General features: G+C 39.5%; 1 long non-coding RNA gene across 4 annotated transcripts in view; it reads right to left on the bottom strand.

The window, feature by feature from the left end:
- LOC132526857 (uncharacterized) overlaps positions 1-24,368 on the bottom strand; it is a 56,236-nt gene that overhangs the window by 18,958 nt on the left and 12,910 nt on the right. For 3 of the 4 annotated variants that reach the window (XR_009542726.1, XR_009542723.1, XR_009542725.1), the window contains exons 3-5: positions 5,215-5,287; positions 3,736-3,789; positions 832-891 (exon numbers count right to left, since the gene is read on the bottom strand). This is a non-coding gene — a long non-coding RNA (uncharacterized LOC132526857). Of the gene's footprint in view, positions 1-831; positions 1,253-3,735; positions 3,790-5,214; positions 5,288-24,368 lie in introns of those variants that run through there. The other variant, XR_009542724.1, reaches the window with a different exon arrangement.

Here is a 24,368-nt window from a genome sequence, read left to right as displayed (position 1 = left end):
AAAAACTAATTAAAAAAGAAAAAAGTCAGCTCAAAGGGGAAATTGATATGTTATAAAAAAAACAGCAACAACAACAAATAAGCAGTTGGTAGAGATTCTCTATGAAATATGGACTTATTTCTACTCCAAAATAAGCACATGTTATGCTTCAAAAACTAGTCAGCTCACTACAAAAAAACTCCAAATTTTTGTGGTGAGTTTCAGGAGCATCAAATTTTCTTTCCAATGTCTATATTAGCACCATAGATGCATTTTCAAAGGGATAATTTGGCAAATAATTTGCTCTTTCATACACTGAAATCTCACTTTTGAGTATGTTCTAAATTTTGACAAACTTTCAAATATTATGTGTATATGATACACATGCAAAGGTGTGCCTTTATATTTTCCAAGTGTGTACCTCAATTCAAATAATGGTCTATGAGCTCAGTATTCTAAAATATTTTAGGTCCTTGCATTTCAAAGTTTGGTCTGTGAACCAAAAGCTTTATCATCACTGCATTTGTTAGAAATGCAGAATTTCAGACTCCACCCTGACCTACTGAATCACAGCTTGCTTTTTAAGGAGATCTCCAGATGATTAGTATGCTCATTAAAATTTGAGAAGCACTGCTCTAAAATATGGGCTCTCAAGATTAAATGACACGTTCAACTTCTCTATCTTTTCTATTTATCGGATAGATTAAAGGATTAGACTTTCCCATAGTTAGAACCAAAGCTATTGTAAAATTCTTCATGGTCTTTGTTTCCTATTTAGGCAAAGGTAAGGACAATCAGTCAGAGTCATTTTGAATTTAGGAAGTATATCTAGTTTAGTTTTTCTGTATTTACCTGTAACTTGGAGACAGTGTCCTAGGTAGGGGGATGGATGGCATAAAGAAATCCAGTGTCCTTTAAATAAATCACAAAGTCAATAAAGAAATAGGTAAAGGTTCAAAGGTTCTTCAGAATCTTCCTGAAAAGACTTAAAGCCAACCTGAACATGACAGTACAATTTTAAAATAATAGGCAAGTCCTGAGTTTCAAGGGTAACAGTGAAGGTGATTGCCAGAAGTCACTCTTCTTGAACCTGAGATTAGTCAAACGCATTTTAAAGAAGGTTTTGTGCTCTAATAGTAATTGTAAATAAATATTCACATGGATGTGAACAAACATCTCTGTGATACATAGACACAAAATATTGACTCCTTTTCCCCTACCTTCAGGCACTGATTTCACAGAAGAATTCAACTGTATTTATTATGGCTCATGTACAAACATAATGGTAAAAATGCTTTATGGGTATAAACACATTGCTTCCCAGGGGCTCAAACTGCTTTCTAGACATTATCTCATTAATTGCTCCCTTAAATCTTTCTCATTGATTTTTATATTTTTTGAACCAACAAGTTCACTATTGTTTGCATATGAAAGGAAGAGTTCACTTCAGTTAGAAATTGAGATCTTAAGCATTTTTGTAACTGTGATGTTATGTCTTAACTGACAAGGAGTTACTGGGAACTTTTCAATGGGAACCACATTTTGAAACCAACCCCAGCACCGTGGCTAGACCGGAAGCCTTGAAAGGTACTGCCTCTGCTTCCTGGAGAGACTCCGACATGTGTGAGTCTCTCATGAAAGCAAACTTGGGCACCAAGAGGCCAGGCTGCAAATGTTTACTTTACTGAATTGCTGATTCTGGGAAAGGTCTCCCTTTTTGCATATTGCTGTATTTTAAAAATCAGTTAGAGACCAAATGGTAGAATTAGAAAAATACCGACTTTTGATCTACAAATGAAATAACTGATTTGGATAACAGACATCCTTGGACAAAACTACTAGATGAAAGGTACTAGATAAAACTACTAGATGACCAAGGGTCAGATCGCAGAAACTCTGTGAAGGGAAGGTGGTCTGAGGCCTGGAGATAAACAGGAATACAGAGCAGCTTGAGGCAACTGTTCAGGTGCAGTGAGGCCCCAGGGGGTGGGGGCAGAATGGTCACCTGAGTCCTGTAGATCTTGAACATAAAAGACAAACATTTATGTTTAATGACATTAACAACAAACACTCCAACTCGGCAATGCCACCCCTTAGGAATTTCTTCTGGTTGAATAAAGGTAGAAACAGCCCAAATATCCAACCATAGGAGATTTGCTTTAAAACGGCATTAGATCCATACAATGGATCACACTCCAACTATTAAAAACATAGGACTATATTTACTGACTTTAAATGATGTCCATTAAATATTTAAGTGAAAAAACATGAAGTTAACTACCAAATGCATGCTAAATTCTATTTTTATATAAAATGGCTTATTTTCACAGAGAACATCCTGAAAGAATTTATACCGAAAGACAATAGCTGTTGCTAGGGGATACTGTTTCTTGTGTTCTATATTTTCCTTTGCTTATTCAATTTTCTACTTTTCTAAAATGTATTCCTTATATACTTTAGAAAAGGTACACAATTGTCTCTTGTGGCAAATCTACACATTTAAAGAAGAAATAGTGCATCCTAAGTGACAACAGGAGAGCTGGGCTTCAGGAAATAAAGGAGTGGGTTCTAATGTCAACTTTTCTTTCAGGTACCAAAGTGTATAAAGCAAGGTTTCCCCAACTGCTTCCATGGGATGTGAAGAAATTTATTTTGAAGGTGAAGGAGGTATGTCTCTGTTCAAAAAATACTAGAAAAGAACTGAGGAAAATAAGTTTAAATTGGTTTCTTCACTGCAGAATTTCTCAGAACCTGAGAAATTAATATATTCTCTGAATATGTTAATATATTAGGATTTATAGCTGTAATAAATTTCAAGACAAAGAAATACTTTTTGATCATAGAAACGTTTTCTTTCTCACACACATTAATAACTCATTGGGACACAGTTTGGGAATCCCAAGAAAAGACTGAGGCAGGTGTTACGTGAAGCAGTGATTCTTTTTAGATTCAGCTTCTTCATTTGTAAAATGAGAGCAGTATAATCTGACTTTATATTAAGAAAGCAGAAAACTTCCATTTCTGTAAGGCCTTCCAATTTCTGAAGCAACTTTTTTTTTTTTTTTTTTTTGCATATGCTATCTTAGGTGATGTTTCAAAAGCAATCTTTCTAAAAGGGCTTTGGAAATCTGAAGGTAACATGAGGTAAAAATGTTTAATAATAGTGACAACACTAATGATATACTGTCATCTAATCCAGAGGTCAGTAAATCATTTCTGGGAAGAGCCAGATCACTGATATTTTAGGCTCTATGGGCACGCAGTCTCTGTCACAACTACTCAGCTCTTCTGCAGCAGCATGAAAGTACATAGTTGTATGCAATGTGTAAGGCAGTCAGCGTGGCCATGTTTTACAGAGACTGTGTTTTTATTAAAACTGTCAGTGGGCTAGACTTGGCCCATGGGCTGGAGTTTGCCAATCCCTCATAATCCACTTTGGGGAGACACCGAGAACTTGTTTTTGTCATGGGACTCATGGGATCCGAGTATTGTTTATATTTCCAGAGAGAGATAAAGATTCTTTTATCAAGTCTAGTTTGGAATAAATGTACATCTGTTCTGCCATCCCCTTTAAAAGAAGAAAATGGGGGGGACCCCAAATGGTGATGAGGAACATGGGGACGTGTCCACTAATTTAGACCTAATGAAACCAAATTAAGGCTGTTTTTCTGATTAAAATTAGGAATGTTTGATAATTTATGCTGGTAATTTGGAGAAGGACAACTCTCTATGTTTATTTCTAACATCATTACTTACCATTTGTGAAGGGAAAGATACATAAAAATTGTCATCTCAAGTAATTAAAAGCTCCTAGAGGGAAAAAAAAGATACAGAATTTTGGAGAAGTGCTTTAGTCTGTGTTGACATGTACTAATTTTAAGTGTTAGATTGAATTAATTAAATATGGGCTATTTAGCCAAATTAGTCAAAAATGTCGAAACCCTTTTTTAGTTTCAACACGTTTAAGTTTTAACTTTCTAAAACCTTAAGTGCAGACTCACAGCTTGTAAACACATATCTTCAGACTGAAATTCCCTCTGGCTCTAACCTGGCGTTGCTTAGATGATACTTGATTTATGTGTTTCTGTGATAAAGCCAGTTGATGTGCTCGGTGGAAATTCCAGGTTTTGGTTGAGACAAATAGAACAACCATTTCACATTCACCAATGTGTACAGTTTAAACATTCCTGACAGAAAAAGTTGAGCTGTAGTACCCATTCTATTTCATTAACATGAATAAAATCACTCATAGAAGTTAATTTTAAGGAGTTCAACATTCATTTGGCTATGGTAGAAAGGCTAACTACCCATTCTACTGTTCAGGGCCCTCCATAACCAGGCTGCGGCTCTTCAACACTTGTACCCCCTCCCTACAGCAAGCTCTGTGAGGCAGCCCATCACTGGTCCCCACACATGCCATGCTGTCTGACCTCTTTGCCCTTCTTCCTCTCCTGTGCTTGTCATGCTCTAAGCATCCTTCCGTTCCAACTCAAATTCTTCCCCTAAGAAATCTTCATGGATGACCCCAGCCCAAAGTGAGTGTTTCCTCATGTGAATTCCTAAAGTATTTACTCTTGCTATGGGTTATTTGTCACATAACAGATATCACCTTTGAGGTTTTGTTCTGTTTTGTTTTTATTAAAAACTGTATATGTTTAATATATATAATTTGGTGAGTTTGGACATAGGCATAGTATTTGGGAACTATGCAATGATAGTATCCATGTGGTGTTAGCATCACTACAGTCAAGGTAATGTTCGCACCCATCACCTCTAAAATCTCCCTGTGTCTTTGTGTGTGTGTATGGATGTGCCTGTGCGTGAGGATATGTGTATGTGTGTGTGTGTGTGTGTGTGTGTGTGTAAGAACACTTAACAGGCAGTTTACCTGCTTAACAAATTGGCAGTTTCACGACACTGGTTGTTAACTGTGGGCACAATGTCATGCTCAGATCTCAAGAAATTATTCAGCTTGCATAACTGAAGCTTTATACCCTTGGAATAAAAACTTCCCATTTCCCCCTCCCCCCAGCCCCTGACAACCAGCATTCTATTCTCTGTTTCTATGAGTTTGATTATTTTAGATACCTTGTATAAGTGAAATCATACAGTATTTGTCCTCTGAGAACGGTTTATTTCTCTTAACACAATGTCCTCCAGGTTCATCCATGTTGTTGTAAAGGGTAGAATTTCCTTCTTTTTAAGGCTGAATAATATTTTATTGTATGTACTTACCACATTTTCTTAATCTGTTCTTCTGTTGATGGATGTCTGGATTACTTCCATATCTTGGCTATTGTGAATAATGCTGCAATGAACATGGGGGTGACAGTGTCACATCTCTAAGCTCCTAGAGGCAGGTACAATCACTTTTAAGCTTGTATCCTCAGGATCTAGCATATTACCTGCATCTTATGGCCATTTTCTCAATAACTATTTGTTGTCAAGACAGCTAGGTGAATGAACAGGTCATCAACCCAGCAAGGTTGTAAGGGCCAAAAGTGGCAATTAATATATAGTGATTGGGATGGTTACTTTTATATCAACTTGACTGGGCTAGGAGATGCTGCTAAAACATTACTTCTGGGAGTGGCTATGAGGGTGTTTCTGGACGAGATTAGCATTTGATTCAGCGGACTGAGTAAAGAGATGTGTCCTCCCCAGTGTAGGCAGGCATCATCCAACCCATTGGGGGCCTGAATAGAACAAGGCAAAGAAAGGGCGAATTCCCTCTCTCTTCTTGAGCTGGGACATCCATCTTCTCTTGTCCTCAGAAATCAGAGCTCCTGGTTCTCAGGCTTTCAGACTCTGGGATTTAAACCAGCAGCCCCTCCGTCCTCAGGCCTTCGACCTAGGATTGGGAATTATGTCACTGACTCTCCTAGTTATGGAGCCTACGAACTTGGACTGAATTGACCACTAACCTTCCTAGTTCTCCAGGTTGCAGATGGCACGTTGTGGGATTAGTTGGCCTTTATAACTGTGTGAGCCAATTTCTATAATAAACTTCCTCTTATATACATCTCTATATATCCTATTGGTTTTGTTTCTCTGGAGAGCCCTGGCTAGTAGTGATTTAGTTGAGTTTTACACTTATTAAATGATAGTGCCATCTCATGATTTTAAATTCTAAAAGTGAATTAAAGGTATATACATTGGATATCAGTGAAATGAGAATTCCAAACTAAAGGTCCAAGATTTAGATAATCTATACCAAAAAAATGATACATGGAACAAGAATTTTAAAAAGTGATAAATAACCCAACACTTTATAGAGCACTAGAACATTTCCAATAAAAAATCATTAAAGATAAAGAAATTATACTATACAAAGTTTTGTAAGAACAATCGTTTAAATTTTTTTAAAAAAGTTCAAATCTACAAATGAAAATCAGTTGGAGTAGGGAAGCACCTGTCCAGGTATTTTGGCAAGAAAAGTTGCTATCAAGGGGGACTTATGAGCAGTGAGGGGCATGGCAGAAGTGAGGAGAGCAAAGTACGCCATGACCAATGATTCACGCTAACCAGTAATGACACTGTTTTCTACTTTACCTTTACCCTCATCATTGGTCTAAAAATTGTCACCTGGATGAATCCGGTGGAAGGAAAAACTGTATTTGTAAGCATAGCATTATGGTACTGCATTTTTCTTTTCCATAAGGAGTTTTTTTTTTTTTTTTAACCAGGAGAAATTCCATTCCTAGGTTTTCATTTAATTTTACAATTGACAGAATTTTTGAGCATTTTCCACTTCTTATTCTTTATCAAAATGGATTAAAAAACTGGGAAACAAGAAGTTTCATCCCACACTGAAATAACCTGAAATAATTTACTGATTTTGCTGAAGCCTTTCAAAGGACCACACAATCGAATCATGGTTTAACTTAAGCCTCAGATGTTTCATATGACTATAAACCACCACACGTGTTCAACTTCTCACCTTGTAGAGTTCTGTACTGCAGAACTGCACAAATGCATACATAAAAATAAAAGCAAGTAATTACAACATGAATACAAATAAGGTTTGCAGTCTTATGGATAAGGTAGCTGAGATGATCTTATATTGGAGACACCTGTTTTGCTCTTCTGAGGCTGCATGATAAATACACAAAACCTGTGTCCTTGCTTCTGAAAAAAATCAAAAATAGAACATCCTACAGAGATAATATGAACCAGGGTGGGAGATATATGCTTGAGTTCACTGCTTTGCTTTATCAAGACAGAAAGGCAGAGTTTCTTAACATTTTTATCCTTCCTAAACTCACTGAAATGCAGGCCTAGAAACAACTAGAAATTGTTTAATTTGTAAGCAATTGGTGAGCTCTGCTTTGGCATGTATTTTTCCCTCTTAATGTCTCTTCCCCTAAGAATCAAAAGAGGAGAAAGTTTAAAACCCTGAGAAGGATAATGCAGTGAGTGGGGAGGGGCAGGCTGGCACAGTGATAATTAATAATTTAATAATTTAAATGTGCTCTCCCAAACTGAGCACCTGATAGGCTGCCCGGGCTCCATCAGCATAGAGGCAGGTGCGAGCCAGGGAAGACAATTCTAGGAGGTTGACTGAGTCCCTCTGGGGAAATCCTGATCAAAGGAATGATTAAGGGGGGTTTCAAGGGGTCAAACTGAAGTCCTTTGTTCTTTTTATTATAGAAAAATCACCCAATTTGGACATTTTTGTTATAATATACATTAGCAATTAAATATGTATTTGCCTAGCTGAGCAGAAACTATACTTTTCTCTTAATCTTCTAAATTCAGCTTTCTGGCAGATTTAAATCAGAGGATGTCACTAAATATAAGTGTAAGTTCCATTTGAGCGTCATGAGTGAGTCTGTCCAGATTGTCCCGCCCTCCCCAGGAGCTCGCACAAGGCTTGGTACAGAATATGTTCTCATGTTCAATTGATACATTCATATATTGCTTGATACATTCATGCAATACATTCAGAAATAAGCTTTAAAGCTGGAAGGAACTTTAGATAAAAATAATTCGGTCTAATCCCCCACATTTTGCAAAACTGAGGGCCAGAGAAGCTCAAAAGTATACACATAAAAACTTGTGCATTATCAAACGTGCAGATAAAATAAAAGGGGAAATGTGAAGTCAGGTTTTCTCCCATCAAGATTAGTGCTCTTTCACTACCTTATACATCCCAGAGATGAGAATTTGAAAATGTCCCTTTATGTACCAAACGCCTACACCATGTTAAATCTTCTAAAATGCCCCACATTCTCAAATAAATGATCTCCTTAACTTCTGGTCAGTGGATTCCGGCTTCAAATCACACTCTCTCCAAAATCAAGGTCAAGGTCAGAGGACCAAGAATTGCAGCTGCATACAGGGACTTCTGAATCTCAGGTCCGGAGTTTGGATCTTCAACTATCTGAGCTAATGTTGAAGTGTCAACATTAGCACATTTGAAGTAATGGAAAGAGCTTATACCTTGTTAGCACAAGTATCACTATCAGAGTGCCAGGACCATTATTTTATGGTTGTAGATGATGAGTTTTGTATTTTACTGATTGATTGATTCATTCATTCATTTATTCAGCTTCTGTTGTAATCTAGCACTGGATGCAGTAGGAAAGGTAGATAAGAAAGCTAATATGTAATAAAAATTTATAATCAAGTGAGAGAAGGCTTCATAATCCAGTGACGGTTCCAAGGAGGTAGTATCCCTAAAGGTCAGGATCTGTAGCATGAAAGGTTCATGGGAAGGTCACCAGACAGAGACGTGGATGACAAGTCAGGGCACTCAGGCACATGTAGGGAATGGAGCCCAAGAGCTCCCCCACTTTGTAGGCATGGTGAACATGACACACAAACCCTGTCCTGCTGGGGAGCAGCCCCCTGTTCATACTGGCTAGAAGAGGACTTAGGAGAGGAAGGAGGAGGGATTAGGGTGGGTGTGGCAGTAGGCGCCAGATGGTGCAGGGTCTGCAGTGGCACACCAAGAAGTTAGACTTTTCTTCTTTTTTAGTAGTCAATATGAAGCCACTGAAAGGAGTAGCATGACCCTAGGAAGCTCCTCCTGGCAACCCCTTGAAAGCTGGAGTCTAGGAAGGAGTTAAGACAGGGCAGGGACACCTAGACAAAAAAAATCAGGCCAACTATTTCAGTAAGATCTGCTGCTCCAAAAAGATCAGAAGTGCCTTGATGCCAGGGCTTATGTCATACTCAACAATGTACCAAATGTCTGGCATATAATAGGTGCTCCATAGATATTTTATCAAATAAATGAGCACAGAACTTTATTTCAGGTGTCCCTCTAGAAGGAGTATTTTTTCATGAGGTCACGCAGGCTGAAAGCTTCATACCCTCTTTTGAACTATAAATTAGATTTTTAATCATTCTAAGGGAAAAACAGGGCCAAAATGAAAGCAAAAGGTATATTAATTTCTCTAATGAAGCATAGCTGTTAGCAACAGTCCCCTAAATATGGTGCATGGAAGGAGGTGACAAATTTCCTCCAGGAAGGAAGGGGCAGTAGGTTTTACTTAGATAAGAAAGATAGTCCTACAAAGACTTAGACTCCAAAGATAGTCACTTGGGTGGTTTTGGTAACATTGAGGCTTTGCTGTCATCATGGTTAGAGGCTGAGCAATCATTGCTCCTGTCAATCTAGCCATCAAGATGGTCTAGGAGGTCTCAAGCGCTAATTCAGTGCTGCAGGAGTGTAATCAGAGTGTCTGTGGCTCATCAGCTGCTCAGGGACAGGTGTGGGATGCTCCAGCTACTGGTTTTTAAACCAGAGCCTAGCCAGTGCTTGGAGAGAACTAACGTAAAGGGACAGGAAAATAATACAAATAGAAGTTACTCTTTCCTGAATGCTGACCATGTCTAAGGCACTGTGCTTAACATCTTAAAGGCATTATCTCACTTAGGCCCCCCAAAAACCTCTATGAGGTTGGGACCATTATTATTCGCAGTTTACAAATGGGCCAACTGAGGCTCACAGAAGTTAAATAATTTGCCCAAGGTCACATAGCTGGGAAGCGGCAAAACCAAAGCTTGGATCCACTCCCAGATATCTGCCCCTGAAGCCCATCCTCTTTAACCACGAATGCAGACTGGACTTAGCAAATAGTAATGATGTGCTTCATTTTGGTAGCACTTGACTTCTCGCTTTGGGCCCCTGTCTTTTTTTCACTGAAATCAGTAATAACCTTGTGAGCTGGGTAAAGCATGGGTCATGGTCACCTTTTGACAAATTAAGGAACTAGTGCTAGATAATATGGCATAGACCTGAAGAGGGCTAGCAAGAGAATTGCTTGGGTTCAAGTCATAGCTGTGTTACTTCCTGGCTATATGACCCTGAAAAAAGTTGCTTAGCCCCTTCTGAGCCCGAGTTTCCTTATGGTTTAGAGGATTAAATGTGACAATGCATGCACAAACCCAAAACAGCTACTATTTATTGATTGCTCAATAAATGTTAGGTATTCATAGTATTTCCCCCAAACAATTAGCTGATGGTAAGTGTAGAGTCAAATAGTTTCAATTCAACTCCATCCAATGCTACTGATTTCAGCTACTGATTATTGGACAACCAGCAGGTGACAGTGTCCCAGGTACGTGTATTTTGATTCCTAGGTCTGTGTAAATTAATTACACTTAACATATCCATCTCCGAAACCCACCTTGAGTTGAGGTGAGCAGTCCATGACATTAACACCTTACATAACTCTGGGTGGCATTTACTGTTCTCCAAATAACGCTTCTTCCTTCTTGCTGTTTCTCTCTACCACTGACCTCTTCTTAGACAATGTGGAACTTTCCACCCTCTCTCCTTCCTTTTGCCTTTGGAATCTATGACTTAGGGCACCACTGGCACTCGGAAGCGCATGGGACATTGCTTCGCCCCGCTCATAGCCCCTAAAATAAGAAGCCAGTGACCCCAGTAATTTTCATTTCAAGGAGTGCAGCTGTTTGAAAGCTGCACGATGGAAAAAGCTCTAAGATGGCCATCCATGTGGGAATGGGAGTAGACTGCAACTAAGAAATGAGTCAGAGCCAGCGTGGCAGTCTCCCACCTGATGTGAGGCATGAAACACAGCATTTAAAACCATCACTGAGATCTATAGCCGGGCTCTTCGGTGGCCTCCTTCTGGCTGATAGGCTTTCAGTTGAGCGCTCTGGTTCATGCAAGTTTGTTTAAGATAAATAATTCATTAAGGGTACTTAGCACCACCCTTGAATAACTTTTCACTTCCACCTGCTCAGAAGCATTTGATGGACTGACTGCATGTCATAGGAAGATCACTCTTGAAATCTGTTATTATCACACTTTATGGCCAAGGATGGGCCACTAGCTACTCATGGTTTCATTCTCTTTACTCCTTGGTTGTCCCCTTCAGATATCTGTAAAAATATGTATTCTGGGCAGGTTCTTACCACTCTGTGTGTAGTTTCAAACAGAGTTGAAGACAATGAGAGCATCTCTGAATTAACCACATTTCCATCCACCATCATTATGTCAGGAAGCAGGAACTAATACTCATTGTTTATTCCATTAAAATAGGGAGAGGGAGATTAAAAAGGTAGAGCATAAATTCAGCACTGCTCCTAAGTACTTTGGTTTGAGTTGACATGAGCAAGAAAACGATCTCCTTGGAATCTAGGAGGCGGCCACAGATTATTTGTCATTCCCGATGCCCAAGGATGACATAACAGTCAATTTAGAGGTGATTTATGGCACTCCTGGCAGGACTGATAAGGAGTAGCTGCACAGTAAGGGTTATTTGGGGGAGGCATTTTTAGTGCTCTAACCTGCCCCAAATATCCTTTTCTTAGCACACTTTGATGATTTTTTTCAGTATGACAATACGAGACCCTTTAAAACAATCTGTCAAACTAAGCTAGAAGACAAACATAACTTCATGCCCTGAAAAACTTTATGTTCTGGGTCAGCCAACAGCCATTACTACTAATGGAACCCTGACTGTGGTACTTTTCCAGCTGGTCATTGTATTTCAACCTAGATACAGGTCAGATGTGTAAAAAGTAAGTGAAAGCAATACGACGGTCGTTATTAGCTATTTTTTTTTTAAACACTTTTATTGGAGTACAATTGCTTTACAACAGTGTGCTAATATCTGCTTTATAACAAAGTGAATCAGTTATACATATACATATGTCCCCACATCTCTTCCCTCTTGCGTCTCCCTCCCTCCCACCCTCCCTATCCCACCCCTCTAGGTGGTCACAAAGCACCTAGCTGATCTCCCTGTGCTATGCGACTGCTTCCCACTAGCTATCTACCTTACGTTTGGTAGTGTATATATGTCCATGCCTCTCTCTTGCTTTGTCACAACTTACCCTTCCCCCTCCCCATATCCTCAAGTCTGTTCTCTAGTAGGTCTGTGTCTTTATTCCTGTCTTGCCCCTGGGTTCTTCATGACCTTTTTTTCCCTTTACATTCCATATATATATGTTAGCATACAGTATTTGTTTTTCTCTTTCTGACTTACCTCACTGTGTATGACAGACTCTAGGTCCATCCACCTCACTACAAATAACTCAATTTTGTTTCTTTTTATAGCTGAGTAATATTCCATTGTATATATGTGCCACATCTTCTTTTTTTTTTTTATTTTTTTACATCTTTATTGGGGTATAATTGCTTTACAATGGTGTGTTAGTTTCTGCTTTATAACAAAGTGAATCAGTCATACATAAACATATGTTCCCATATGTCTTCCCTGTTGCGTCTCCCTCCCTCCCACCCTCCCCATCCCACCCCTCCAGGCTGTCACAAAGCACCGAGCCAATATCCCTGTGCCATGCAGCTGCTTCCCACTAGCAATCTACCTTACTGCGTTTGTTAGTGTGTATATGCCCATGACTCTCTCTCGCCCTGTCACAGCTCACCCTTCCCCCTCCCCATAACCTCAAGTCCGTTCTCTAAGAGGTCTGCGTCTTTATTCCTGCTTTACCCCTAGGTTTTTCATGACATTTTTTCCCTTAAATTCCATATATATGTGTTAGCATACGGTATTTGTCTCTCTCTTTCTGACTTACTTCACTCTGTATGACAGACTCTAGGTCTATCCACCTCATTACAAATAGCTCAATTTCGTTTCTTTTTATGGCTGAGTAATATTCCATTGTATATATGTGCCACATCTTCTTTATCCATTCATCCGATGACGGGCATTTAGGTTGTTTCCATCTCCGGGCTATTGTAAATAGAGCTGCAATGAACATTTTGGTACATGTCTCTTTTTGAATTATGGTTTTCTCAGGGTATATGCCCAGTAGTGGGATTGCTGGGTCATATGGTAGTTCTATTTGTAGCTTTTTAAGGAACCTCCATACTGTTCTCCACAGTGGCTGTATCAATTTACATTCCCACCAACAGTGCGAGAGGGTTCCCTTTTCTCCACACCCTCTCCAGCATTTATTGTTTCTAGATTTTTTGATATGGCCATTCTGACTGGTGTGAGATGATATCTCACTGTAGTTTTGATTTGCATTTCTCTAATGATTTATGATGTTGAGCATTCTTTCATGTGTTTGTTGGCAATATGTATCTCTTCTTTGGAGAAATGTCTATTTAGGTCTTCTGCCCATTTTTGGATTGGGTTGTTTGTTTTTCTGATATTGAGCTGTATGAGCTGCTTATAAATTTTGGAGACTAATCCTTTGTCAGTTGCTTTGTTTGAAAATATTTGCTCCCATTATGAGGGTTGTCTTTTGGTCTTGTTTATGGTTTCCTTTGATGTGCAAAAGCTTTTAAGTTTCATTAGGTCCCATTTGTTTATTTTTGTTTTTATTTCCATTTCTCTAGGTGGTGGGTCAAAAAGGATCTTGCTGTGATTTATGTCATAGAGTGTTCTGCCTGTGTTTTCCTCTAAGAGTTTGAGAGTATCTGGCCTTACATTTAGGTCTTTAATCCATTTGGAGTTTATTTTTGTGTATGGTGTTAGGGAGTATTCTAATTTCATACTTTTACATGTAGCTGTCCAGTTTTCCCAGCACCACTTATTGAAGAGGCTTTCTTTTCTCCACTGTATATTCTTGCCTCCTTTATCAAAAATAAGGTGACCATATGCATGTGGGTTTATCTCTGGGCTTTCTATCCTGTTCCATTGATCTACATTTCTGTTTTTGTGCCAGTACCATACTGTCTTGATGACTGTAGCTTTGTAGTATAGTCTGAAGTCATGGAGCCTGATTCTTCTAGCTCCGTTTTTCTTTCTCAAGATTGCTTTGGCTATTCAGGGTCTTTTGCGTTTGAATACAAATTGTGAACTTTTTTGTCCTAGTTCTGTGAAAAATGCCAGTGGTAGTTTGATAGGGATTGCACTGAATCTGTAGATTGCTTTGGGTAGTATAGTCATTTTCACAATGTTGATTCTTCCATTCCAAGAACATGGTATATCTCTCTGTCTATTTGTATCATCTTTAATTTCTTTCATCAGTGTCTTATAATTTTCTGCATACAGGTCTTTCATCTCCTTAGGTAGGTTTATTCCTAGATATTTTACTCTTTTTGTTGCAATGGTAAATGGGAGTGTTTTCTTGATTTCACTTTCAGATTTTTCATCATTAGTGTATAGGAATGCCAGAGATTTCTGTGCATTTATTTTGTATCCTGCTACTTTACCAAATTCATTGATTAGCTCTAGTAGTTTTCTGGTAGCATCTTTAGGATTCTCTATGTATAGTATTATGTCATCTGCAAACAATGACAGCTTTACTTCTTCTTTCCTGATTTGGATTCCCTATATTTCTTTTTCTTCTCTGATTGCTGTGGCTAAAACTTCCAAAACTATGTTGAATAATAGTGGTGAGAGTAGGCAACCTTGTCTTGTTCCTGATCTTAGTGGAAATGGTTTCAGTTTTTCACCATTGAGGACAATGTTGGCTGTGGGTTTGTCATATATGGCCTTTATTATGTTGAGGAAAGTTCCCTCTATGCCTACTTTCTGCAGGGTTTTTATCATAAATTAGTGTTGAATTTTGTTGAAAGCTTTCTCTGCATCGATTGAGATGATCATATGGTTTTTCTCCTTCAATTTGTTAATATGGTGTATCACATTGATTTGCTTATATTGAAGAATCCTTGCATTCCTGGAATAAACCCCACTTGATCATGGTGTATGAACCTTTTAATGTGCTGTTGGATTCTGTTTGCTAGTATTTTGTTGAGGATTTTTGTATCTATGTTCATCAGTGATATTGGCCTGTAGTTTTCTTTCTTTGTGACAGCTTTGTCTGGTTTTGGTATCAGGGTGATGGCGGCCTGGTAGAATGAGTTTGGGAGTGTTTCTCCCTCTGCTATATTTTGGAAGAGTTTGAGAAGGATAGGTGTTACTTCTTCTCTAAATGTTTGATAGAATTCGCCTGTGAAGCCATCTGGTTCTGGGCTTTTGTTTGTTGGAAGATGTTTATTCACAGTTTCAATTTCAGTGCTTGTGATTGGTCTGTTCATATTTTCTATTTCTTCCTGATTCAGTCTTGGCAGGTTGTGCATTTCTAAGAATTTGTCCATTTCTTCCAGCTTGTCCATTTTATTGGCATAGAGTTGCTTGTAGTAATCTCTCATGATCCTTCGTATTTCTGAAGTATCAGTTGTTACTTCTCCTTTTTCATTTCTAATTCTATTGATTTGAGTCTTCTCCCTTTTTTTCTTGATAAGTGTGGCTAATGGTTTATCAATTTTGTTTATCTTCTGAAAGAACCAGCTTTTAGTTTTATTGATCTTTGCTATCATTTTCTTCATTTCATTTTCATTTATTTCTGATCTGATCTTTATGACTTCGTTCCTTCTGCTAACTTTGGGGGGTTTTGTTCTTCTTTCTCTAATTGCTTTAGGTGTAAGGTTAGGTTGTTTATTTGAGATATTTCTTGTTTCTTAAGGTAGGATTGTATTGCTATAAACTTCCCTCTTAGAATGTCTTTTGCTGCATCCCATAGGTTTTGGGTTGTCGTGTTTTCACTGTCATTTGTTTCTAAGTATTTCTGATTTCCTCTTTGATTTCTTCAATGATCTCTTGGTTATTAAGTAGTGTATTGTTTAGCCTCCATGTGTTTGTATATTTTACAGAGTTTTTCCTGTAATTGATGTCTAGTCTCATAGCGTTGTGGTCAGAAAAGATACTTGATACGATTTCAATTTTCTTAAATTTACCAAGGCTTGATTTGTGACACAAGATATGATCTATCCTGGAGAATGTTCCATGAGCACTTGAGAAGAATGTGTACTCTGTTGTTTTTGGATGGAATGTCCTATAAATATCAATTAAGTCCATCTTGTTTAATGTATCATTTAAAGCTTGTGTTTCCTTATTTATTTTCATTTTGGATGATCTGTCCATTGTTGAAAGTGCGGTGTTAAAGTCCCCTACTATGATTGTGTTACTGTCGATTTCCCTTTTTATGGCTGTTAGCCTTATGTATTGAGGTGCTCCTATGTTGGGTGCATACATATTTACAATTGTTATATCTTCTTCTTGGATTGATCCCTTGATCATTATGTAGTGTCCTTCTTTGTCTCTTGTAATAGTCTTTATTTTAAAGTCTATTTTGTCTGATATGAGAATTGCTACTCCAGCTTTCTTTTGATTTCCATTTGCATGGAATATCATTTTCCATCCCCTCACTTTCAGTCTGTATGTGTCCTAGGTCTGAAGTGGGTCTCTTGTAGACAGCATATATATGGGTCTTGTTTTTGTATCCATTCAGCCAGTCTATGTCTTTTGGTTGGAGCATTTAATCCATTTACATTTAAGGTAATTATCAATATGTATGTTCCTATTCCCATTTTCTTAATTGTTTTGAGTTTGTTATTGTAGGTCTTTTCCTTCTCTTGTGTCTCCTGCCTAGAGAAGTTCCTTTAGCATTTGTTGTAAATCTGGTTTGGTGGTGCTGAATTCTCTTAGCTTTTGCTTGTCTGTAAAGGTTTTAATTTCTCCATCAAATCTGAATGAGATCCTTGCTTGGTAGAGTAATCTTGGTTTTAGGTTTTTCTCCTTCATCACTTAAATATGTCCTGTCACTCCCTTCTGGCTTGCAGAGTTTCTGCTGAAAGATCAGCTGTTAACCTTATGGGGATTCCCTTGTGTGTTATTTTTCCCTTGCTGCTTTTAATATGTTTTCTTTGTATTTAATTTTTGATAGTTTGATTAATATGTGTCTTGGCGTGTTTCTCCTTGGATTTATCTTGTATGGTACTCTCTGCACTTCCTGGACTTGATTGACTATATCCTTTCCCATATTAGGGAAGTTTTCAACTATAATCTCTTCAAATATTTTCTCAGTCCCTTTCTTTTTCTCTTCCTCTTCTGGGACCCCTATAATTCGAATGTTGGTGCGTTTAATGTTGTTGCAGAGGTCTCTGAGACTGTCCTCAGTTTTTTTCATTCTTTTTTCTTTATTCTGCTCTGCAGCAGTTACTTCCACTATTTTATCTTCTAGGTCACTTATCTGTTCTTCTGCTATTGATCCCTCCTAGAGAATTTTTAATTTCATTTATTGTGTTGTTCATCATTGTTTGTTTGCTCTTTAGTTCTTCTACGTCCCTGTTAAATGTTTTTTTAATTTTCTCTATTCTATTTCCAAGATTTTGGATCATCTTTTTTTTTTTTTTTTTGCGGTACGCGGGCCTCTCACTGCTGTGGCCTCTCCCGCTGTCCAGACGCGCAGACTCAGCGGCCATGGCTCACGGGCCCAGCCACTCCGCGGCACGTGGGATCTTCCCGGACCGGGGCACGAACCTGTGTCCCCTGCATCGGCAGGCGGACTATCAACCACTGCGCCACCAGGGAAGCCCCCTGGATCATCTTTACTATCATTATTCTGAATTCTTTTTCAGGTAGACTGCGTATTTCCTCTTCATTTGTTAGGTCTGGTGGGTTTTTACCTTGCTCCTTCATCTGCTGTGTGTTTTTCTGTGTTCTCATTTTGCTTAACTTACTGTGTTTGGGGTCTCCTTTTTGCAGGCTGCAGGTTCGTAGTTCCCATTGTTTTTGGTGTCTGTTCCCTAGCTATTGTTTATAATGAACATTCACTTAAGAAGTTCAACAGAGTGTGCATCTATACTATTCCTTCCATTAACTCCAAATGGTAGATTCTCTTACTATCTCCATTTCACCTCTGTTTCCTCATCTATAAGAAAATTTAAAATATAGTTGTACCAGAAGCAGAAATAATACCAATTAAAACAATAATAACGATCACCTTTTACCTAGTATTTACAAGGAGCTGGCGCTCTGAGAAACCTCTCATCTCTCAGTTCATTATTTTTTTAACCTTGACAACCCTGAAGTATGTATCATTATCATTATCTTCCTTTTTCAGACAAGAAGATGAGGAGTTGGGGAGGTCAAGCACCTTGCTGAAGAGCACACAGCTTATTAAGTTGAAGAAAGGACCTGAACGCAGGTCTGGGAGACCCTATCGATAAAACCAGACATTTGCTTGCCTAGAAGGGCCCTCATCACAGTGTGGATGGCAGAAACCACAGCAAAGGAGATGCCACACTGAATGCAGATTTTAGTTACTGAAAAAGAAAGCTGCTGATTAAATCCACTAAAATATGAGGAATCCTAATGTCAAGGTGAGTGGCCTGGCAGTTCCCTGCCCCATGGTCAGCACCTGAGTTAAGGGCAGTTTGGCCTTTGCTGAAAGGTGGAAGTTGGCACCTGCCATGGGCCTCAGTCTTAAAGGGTCATATACTGGGTGCTGATTTTGCCCTTTAAAGGAATTTTATCATCCCAAGTAGAATGAAATAAGCCTTTTCTGAGTTAGAGAAGGACATTTTTTTCTGGCTGGTTTGACTGCATTCCTTCATGCAAAGCTGTCAGTTATTAACTACTTAGTAACTGCCAGTCACTGTACCTAGAAACACTCTGTAGACATGATCTCAGTTAATCCTCAGGATGGCTTGAGGAGATAGATTTTCTTATTACTCCCATGTTTGCCTTTCTTTCAGGCCCCTCACCTGTTTTTCTAAAGATTTTCAAAGGTTATAGAGGAAACTTTAAAAATTCTATTGCTTGTGTGAACTGAGCACACAGACTCTTTATTGCTCTCAGCCTCCCAGATGAGGTGGGGCTCTTGGAAAGGGTTCACTGAGCACAGGCTGGTAGAGAGAATAACTAGGTAAGTAGCAACACTTAAAGCTAGACTCTTCTTTTGACTGGTACCCAAGCCAAGAGTTGTTTTCACTGAGTGAGATCACTTAGAAAACACCGGAAAACTGAATTTGGTCAATCCTGTTTGGGGGTATGGTCCCCATCTCAACCCTTCCTAATATCATCTGATCTATTTTCAGAATGCGGTGAGGACTTTGGGGTCATAAGCCCTAATTTAAATGTCAGTTCAGTCAGTGAAATCTTCTTACCCCCCTCATCTTCTTATCTTCAACTTCCTCATCTGTGAAATGGGATTACTGTAGTCATGACAACAGACATTTTTTGAGTGCTTATTGTATGCCAGATACTAAGTGGTTTACATGTATTATCTCATTTAAATATTACAACAATCTGATGAAGGAGGAACTATAGGGACTTCCCTGGTGGTCCAGTGGGTAAGACTCCGTGCTCCCAATGCAGGGGACCCGGGTTCGATCCCTGGTTGGGGAACTAGATCCCACACGCTGCAACTAAGAGTCCACATGCCAAAGATAAAGATCCTGAGTATCGCAACTAAGACCCGGCACAGGCAAAATAAATAAATAAAATAAATAAATGTTAAAAAAGGAGGAACTATTATTGCCCTGCATTATAAAAGAAGAGACAGAGGTATGGTGATGAAGTAACTTACTAAGTTTACACAGCTAAAGAGTTGTAGCATTGGGATTCAAAACCCAGTGGAACGAATCTACAGTTCACCACATGTCCATTACCCCTGGGGTCCTCCAACCTGAGTGTGCATCGCAATCACCTGGAAAACAGATTTCCAGGTAACTGTACAGTGAGAAGCCCAGGGCTCTGTACCCAGGGTCAGTGCTGCAAACGTGATGATGGCAGTGGAGTCAAGGGTTTGCAACTAAGGACAGCAGTTTATCAGAATCGCAGAAATAAATGTGAATTCAATTCAAAAAGCAGACAAGTTAGTATTTAAAGCAGTGGCTTGCCTAATGTACAAAAATAGACCTAAATGAGTTTTTCTTACTATCAGTAAACTTGGGCTGTAATATATACTTACGAATCTGTTGGTCTGGAATATTTCATACTGAATGAGCAAATCTGGCCTATGACCAGTGGCCTCATATACAGAGCAGGCTTATTTTTGCCTTGAGGAATAAATATGATTTTTGACACCAAGCTTCACCACTAATAACTGGGATATTAATCTAATTCTACTGAGATATCCTTTCAACTGAGATAGGGCTAGTGACAGATCATGTGTGAATTATGAGGATCTATGTACATTTCTATAAAGACTCCCTCCTCACCTCATCTCACCGGCAGACTAAAAAGCAGATTTCCAACAAGAACACTTCCTACAGCTGTGACTCATACTAACAGTATTACCAGCTCTCATGTATTGAGTACTTACTCTGCACCAGGCATTGCCTTAAGCACTTTACATCTCATCTAATCCTAACTATAACCATAAGAGGTAGTTACTGTGATGATTAATCCCCATTTTACAGATCAGAAAATTGAGGCAGAGAGCAGTTAACACACAGGTAATAAACGTCAGAACTAGAATTTGACTGAGGCTGAAAGTCCCTGGAACTCATCATTTCTACCATTTCACTGACTCTCAGAAGTTTTCACTACCCTCTTGATGAGAAATGCTATATTTTAGTGAGAAATGTTACATGGATGGTGGATTAGTAACAATAACAACAACAACATTCATAGTTAACATTTATTGTACTCCTATACCCCTCCCGATGTGCCAGGCAGTTTATCAATTAATACTTTATCAAATTGATACCCCCATCTTACAGATAAGGAATGTAAGGTTTTCAGAAATTAAATAGCTAGAAATTGGCAGAGCTGGCACTCAAACCCAGGTCTGCTTGAAGTAAAAAATAATACATACAGAAAGTTTAGCTCCCAAGGTCATCCAAAGTGGGGCAGCATTCCTGCCGTATCTACACAGTACTATACATTGGAAATGGAATGGATAGATTCCACATTTTTGCTCCTTTCCCCAGGTGAAAGCACTTTAGAAACCACTTTTTTTTTTTTAGCTCGCTGACTGTAAGAACATGTTTTAGTTGAGTGACCTTTGGCATGGTATTCATGAGTAGGGGCATTTTTGCATTGCATACTATATGCACAATTTGCCCTCTTGGTCATGTACCACAATGTTCACTGCAGCTCTATTTACAATAGCCAGGACATGGAAGCAACCTAAGTGTCCGTAGATAAATAGATAGATAAAGAAGATGTGGCACATGTATACAATGGAATATTACTCAGCCATAAAAAGAAACGAAATTGAATTATTTGTAGTGAGGTGGATGGACCTAGAGACTGTCATACGGAGTGAAGTAAGTCAGAAAGAGAAAAGTAAATACCATATGCTACCATATGCTAACACATACATATGGAATCTAAAAAAAAAAATTGGTTCTGAAGAACCTAGGGGCAGGACAGGAATAAAGACGCAGATGTAGAGAATGGACTTGAGGACACGGAAGGGGGAAGGGTAATCTGGGACGAAGTGAGAGAGTGGCATGGACATATATACACTATCAAATGTAAAACAGATAGCTAGTGGGAAGCAGCTGCATAGCACAGGGAGATCAGCTCGGTGCTCTGTGACCACCTAGAGGGGTGAGATAGGCAGGGAGGGAGGGAGACGCAAGAGGGAGGAGATATGGGGATATATGTATATGTATAGCTGATTCACTTTGTTATAAAGCAGAAACTAACACGCTGTTGTAAAGCAGTTATACTCCAATAAAGATGTTAAAAAAGAAAAAATTTGCCCTCTTGGAACTAAATGGCATCTTTCAAATGTCCAAATAGGTGAGGACCAAATGCAGAAAACCAAAGGTTTTCAATTAAAAAACTTTTTTCTTATCTTTCTCTGCTTCCAATCTTGCATAACACTCTTCTGGGGTATCGCCAGACGTCAGCCATCTTCTTTGAGCTCTCCAGAAGCATACACTCCAGCAGGTATGTGTTAACACCCTCTCCCCTAACCCAGTTTGCTTACCACCTCTGATTAGATCAGAGATGACATCTGACTCAAGGTGAGCCAATCAGGACTCTCTCCTAGGAATTCTGAATTAGCTCCATGGTAGAAAAGAAAATAGGAAAACTCAGAAGTTTTGTCCATGGATACAATGGGGTGGGACAAGCCAGTCCACAGAAAGAGAAGAAGCAGATGTGCAAAATGAAGTAAAAGTAAGAGAACTTGCAGCTCCAGAGGAAGAGCAAGATGGCTGTTCACTTCCTAGTTCCAATTCGTCCCTCCGCCTCAGGTACATTCCTGGCCTTGAGAGACATCTCAGGGTCTTTATGATTAAAGCCCCTCACTTCTCCTTTCAAAAATGTAATCTAGCTTAAGTGGGTCTTGTATTACTTAGAACTAAAACGGTCTTAACTTGGACACAATCGAAATAGATTTATGCGCAATTAGTTCCAAATTAAAGCAAGCATAATTCCCTAACATTTGCTCGAAGGGAAAACAGTTTCATTGCTTTTTCTCCTACTTAAAAGGACCTTCTTCAAGTTGTAGTGCCTTGCTTCCCTAACGTAAAAAGCTGAACAAAGATTCTAGGTGTGGGATCCCTAGAACTAGACCCTGAGACAAGGATTTGAGTGGAAGTAGTTTCCCTGGGAGGTGATTCTAGGAAGCACTGTAGGGGAGGTGGAAGTGAGACAGGGAAGGGAAGGAAGGCAACAAAGGGTGTGTTGTCAAACTGTTATTATCATGGGGAAGTGAAGCTTAACCCTCTGGGAGAACTCTGGGGGGGTCAGCATAGACCCCACGTCTCAGAGCCATCCCACACAAGGATGTGGAGCTGGGGTATCCATAAGTCAACTACCATTAGAAACTCATTGAGGACTACTGGTGCATTTCCAGCTGCTGGGTGGTGGCCAGAAAATCTCTCAGGGGAAGAAATGCAGGTGCAGGGAGTTGGAAGACCTGGAGGTATGCAATCAAGTTGTAAAAGCAAGTGGATACGGGTGGGACACCCATAGCATCTGCCGCTAGCTTATGTGGAAAAATAATACAGCTGGGAAAGATTTTAAAGTATATGCTCAATAACAAGTTTGTTCTCATCCACTTATGGGAAGGGAATGATGAAGGATGACTACAATTTGGTATAGTTTTCAGCATTTTGTTCCTTGCCAATTCTCTGTTTGCAAAGAGTTATTTTTCCATTAACAAGTGGGACTGGGCAAGAGATGTGGGCTGTGAGGTCCTGTTTAAATGGTCTCTGATGAAAACATTTTGGACTCACACTTGGGCTGGAGGAAATCATTCCAAGTGTCCGCCTGCACCACCTCCTCTTTCAGGCCTCCCAGCTGAAGGAAGGGTGACCAGTTGAAGAATCATCCCCCCACAGACGGTAAAAATATGTATTCAAAGAGGCCACAGACAAGGCTGCAAATCTTGCTGTGCTTTGTACATACGCTGAGTAGTAGAGGGTTGAAGAGGCTGGTGGTGGAAGGCAGTGGTTGAAAGCCCAGGGAATGGCAATTTTTCTTTCCTAACTTTCCCCTTGAGGAAATATTGCAAAAAGCTCCTTGCTTGCTACTTACAGGGCCTTGGCAAGAAGGGGAAAGTGGGCATGCAGGGCTCAGCAATCATCCTGGAGAAAGGAAGGGGAGGCTCATATAGACTTTATCCACTGTGCTGAGCTTGACTCACTGAGTGGGTGTCGGGCCGCCCGGAAGTGTGGATGCCACCTCTCTGCCCAGGAGCTTGCTCTTTGCTTTTCTCTGCTGCTCCACATCTCACCTCCTTTCAGACTCCACCAAAGACCCATGTCTTCAGATCCCCCCAGCCTCCCTGCCCCACCTTCTGCTCCCCGGTGGTTCTTCTTGTGTGTGTGCTCACATAGCATCTGACCTGGATGCTGTTCTCTATGTGGGTTTTCCTATGTGTATGCCTAGTGCCTCTGCTAGTGAACAGATAGTTTGGGCAGGGATGGAAGTAAGCAAAGCTAAAAGTATAGAGAAGAGAATAAAACAATGTATTATTTGTTACCCACTTTCTGTGGTTCAATATTCTACAGTAATAGCATTGTGTTCAAGTGTGGATCTGAAGCCACATTTCCTGGACTTGTGTGTCAGCTCTGCCTGTGATGCTTAGAGCTCTTTGCTGTATAACCTGGGCCCCAGTGCCTCGCACAGCTTACGGTCAGTAAATACTGGCTGAATGGATGGAAGAATGAGTAATAGGATGAGTGAATGAAGGGGAACATGATGTCCCGTAAACGCTGAGAATTCAAGGAGCAGGCCTACCTG

The sequence above is a fragment of the Lagenorhynchus albirostris genome, chromosome 10 (assembly GCF_949774975.1).
Source record: "Lagenorhynchus albirostris chromosome 10, mLagAlb1.1, whole genome shotgun sequence".
In the NCBI taxonomy this organism is placed as follows: domain Eukaryota; kingdom Metazoa; phylum Chordata; class Mammalia; order Artiodactyla; family Delphinidae; genus Lagenorhynchus; species Lagenorhynchus albirostris.
This window is presented reverse-complemented; position numbering and strand designations above follow the sequence as displayed.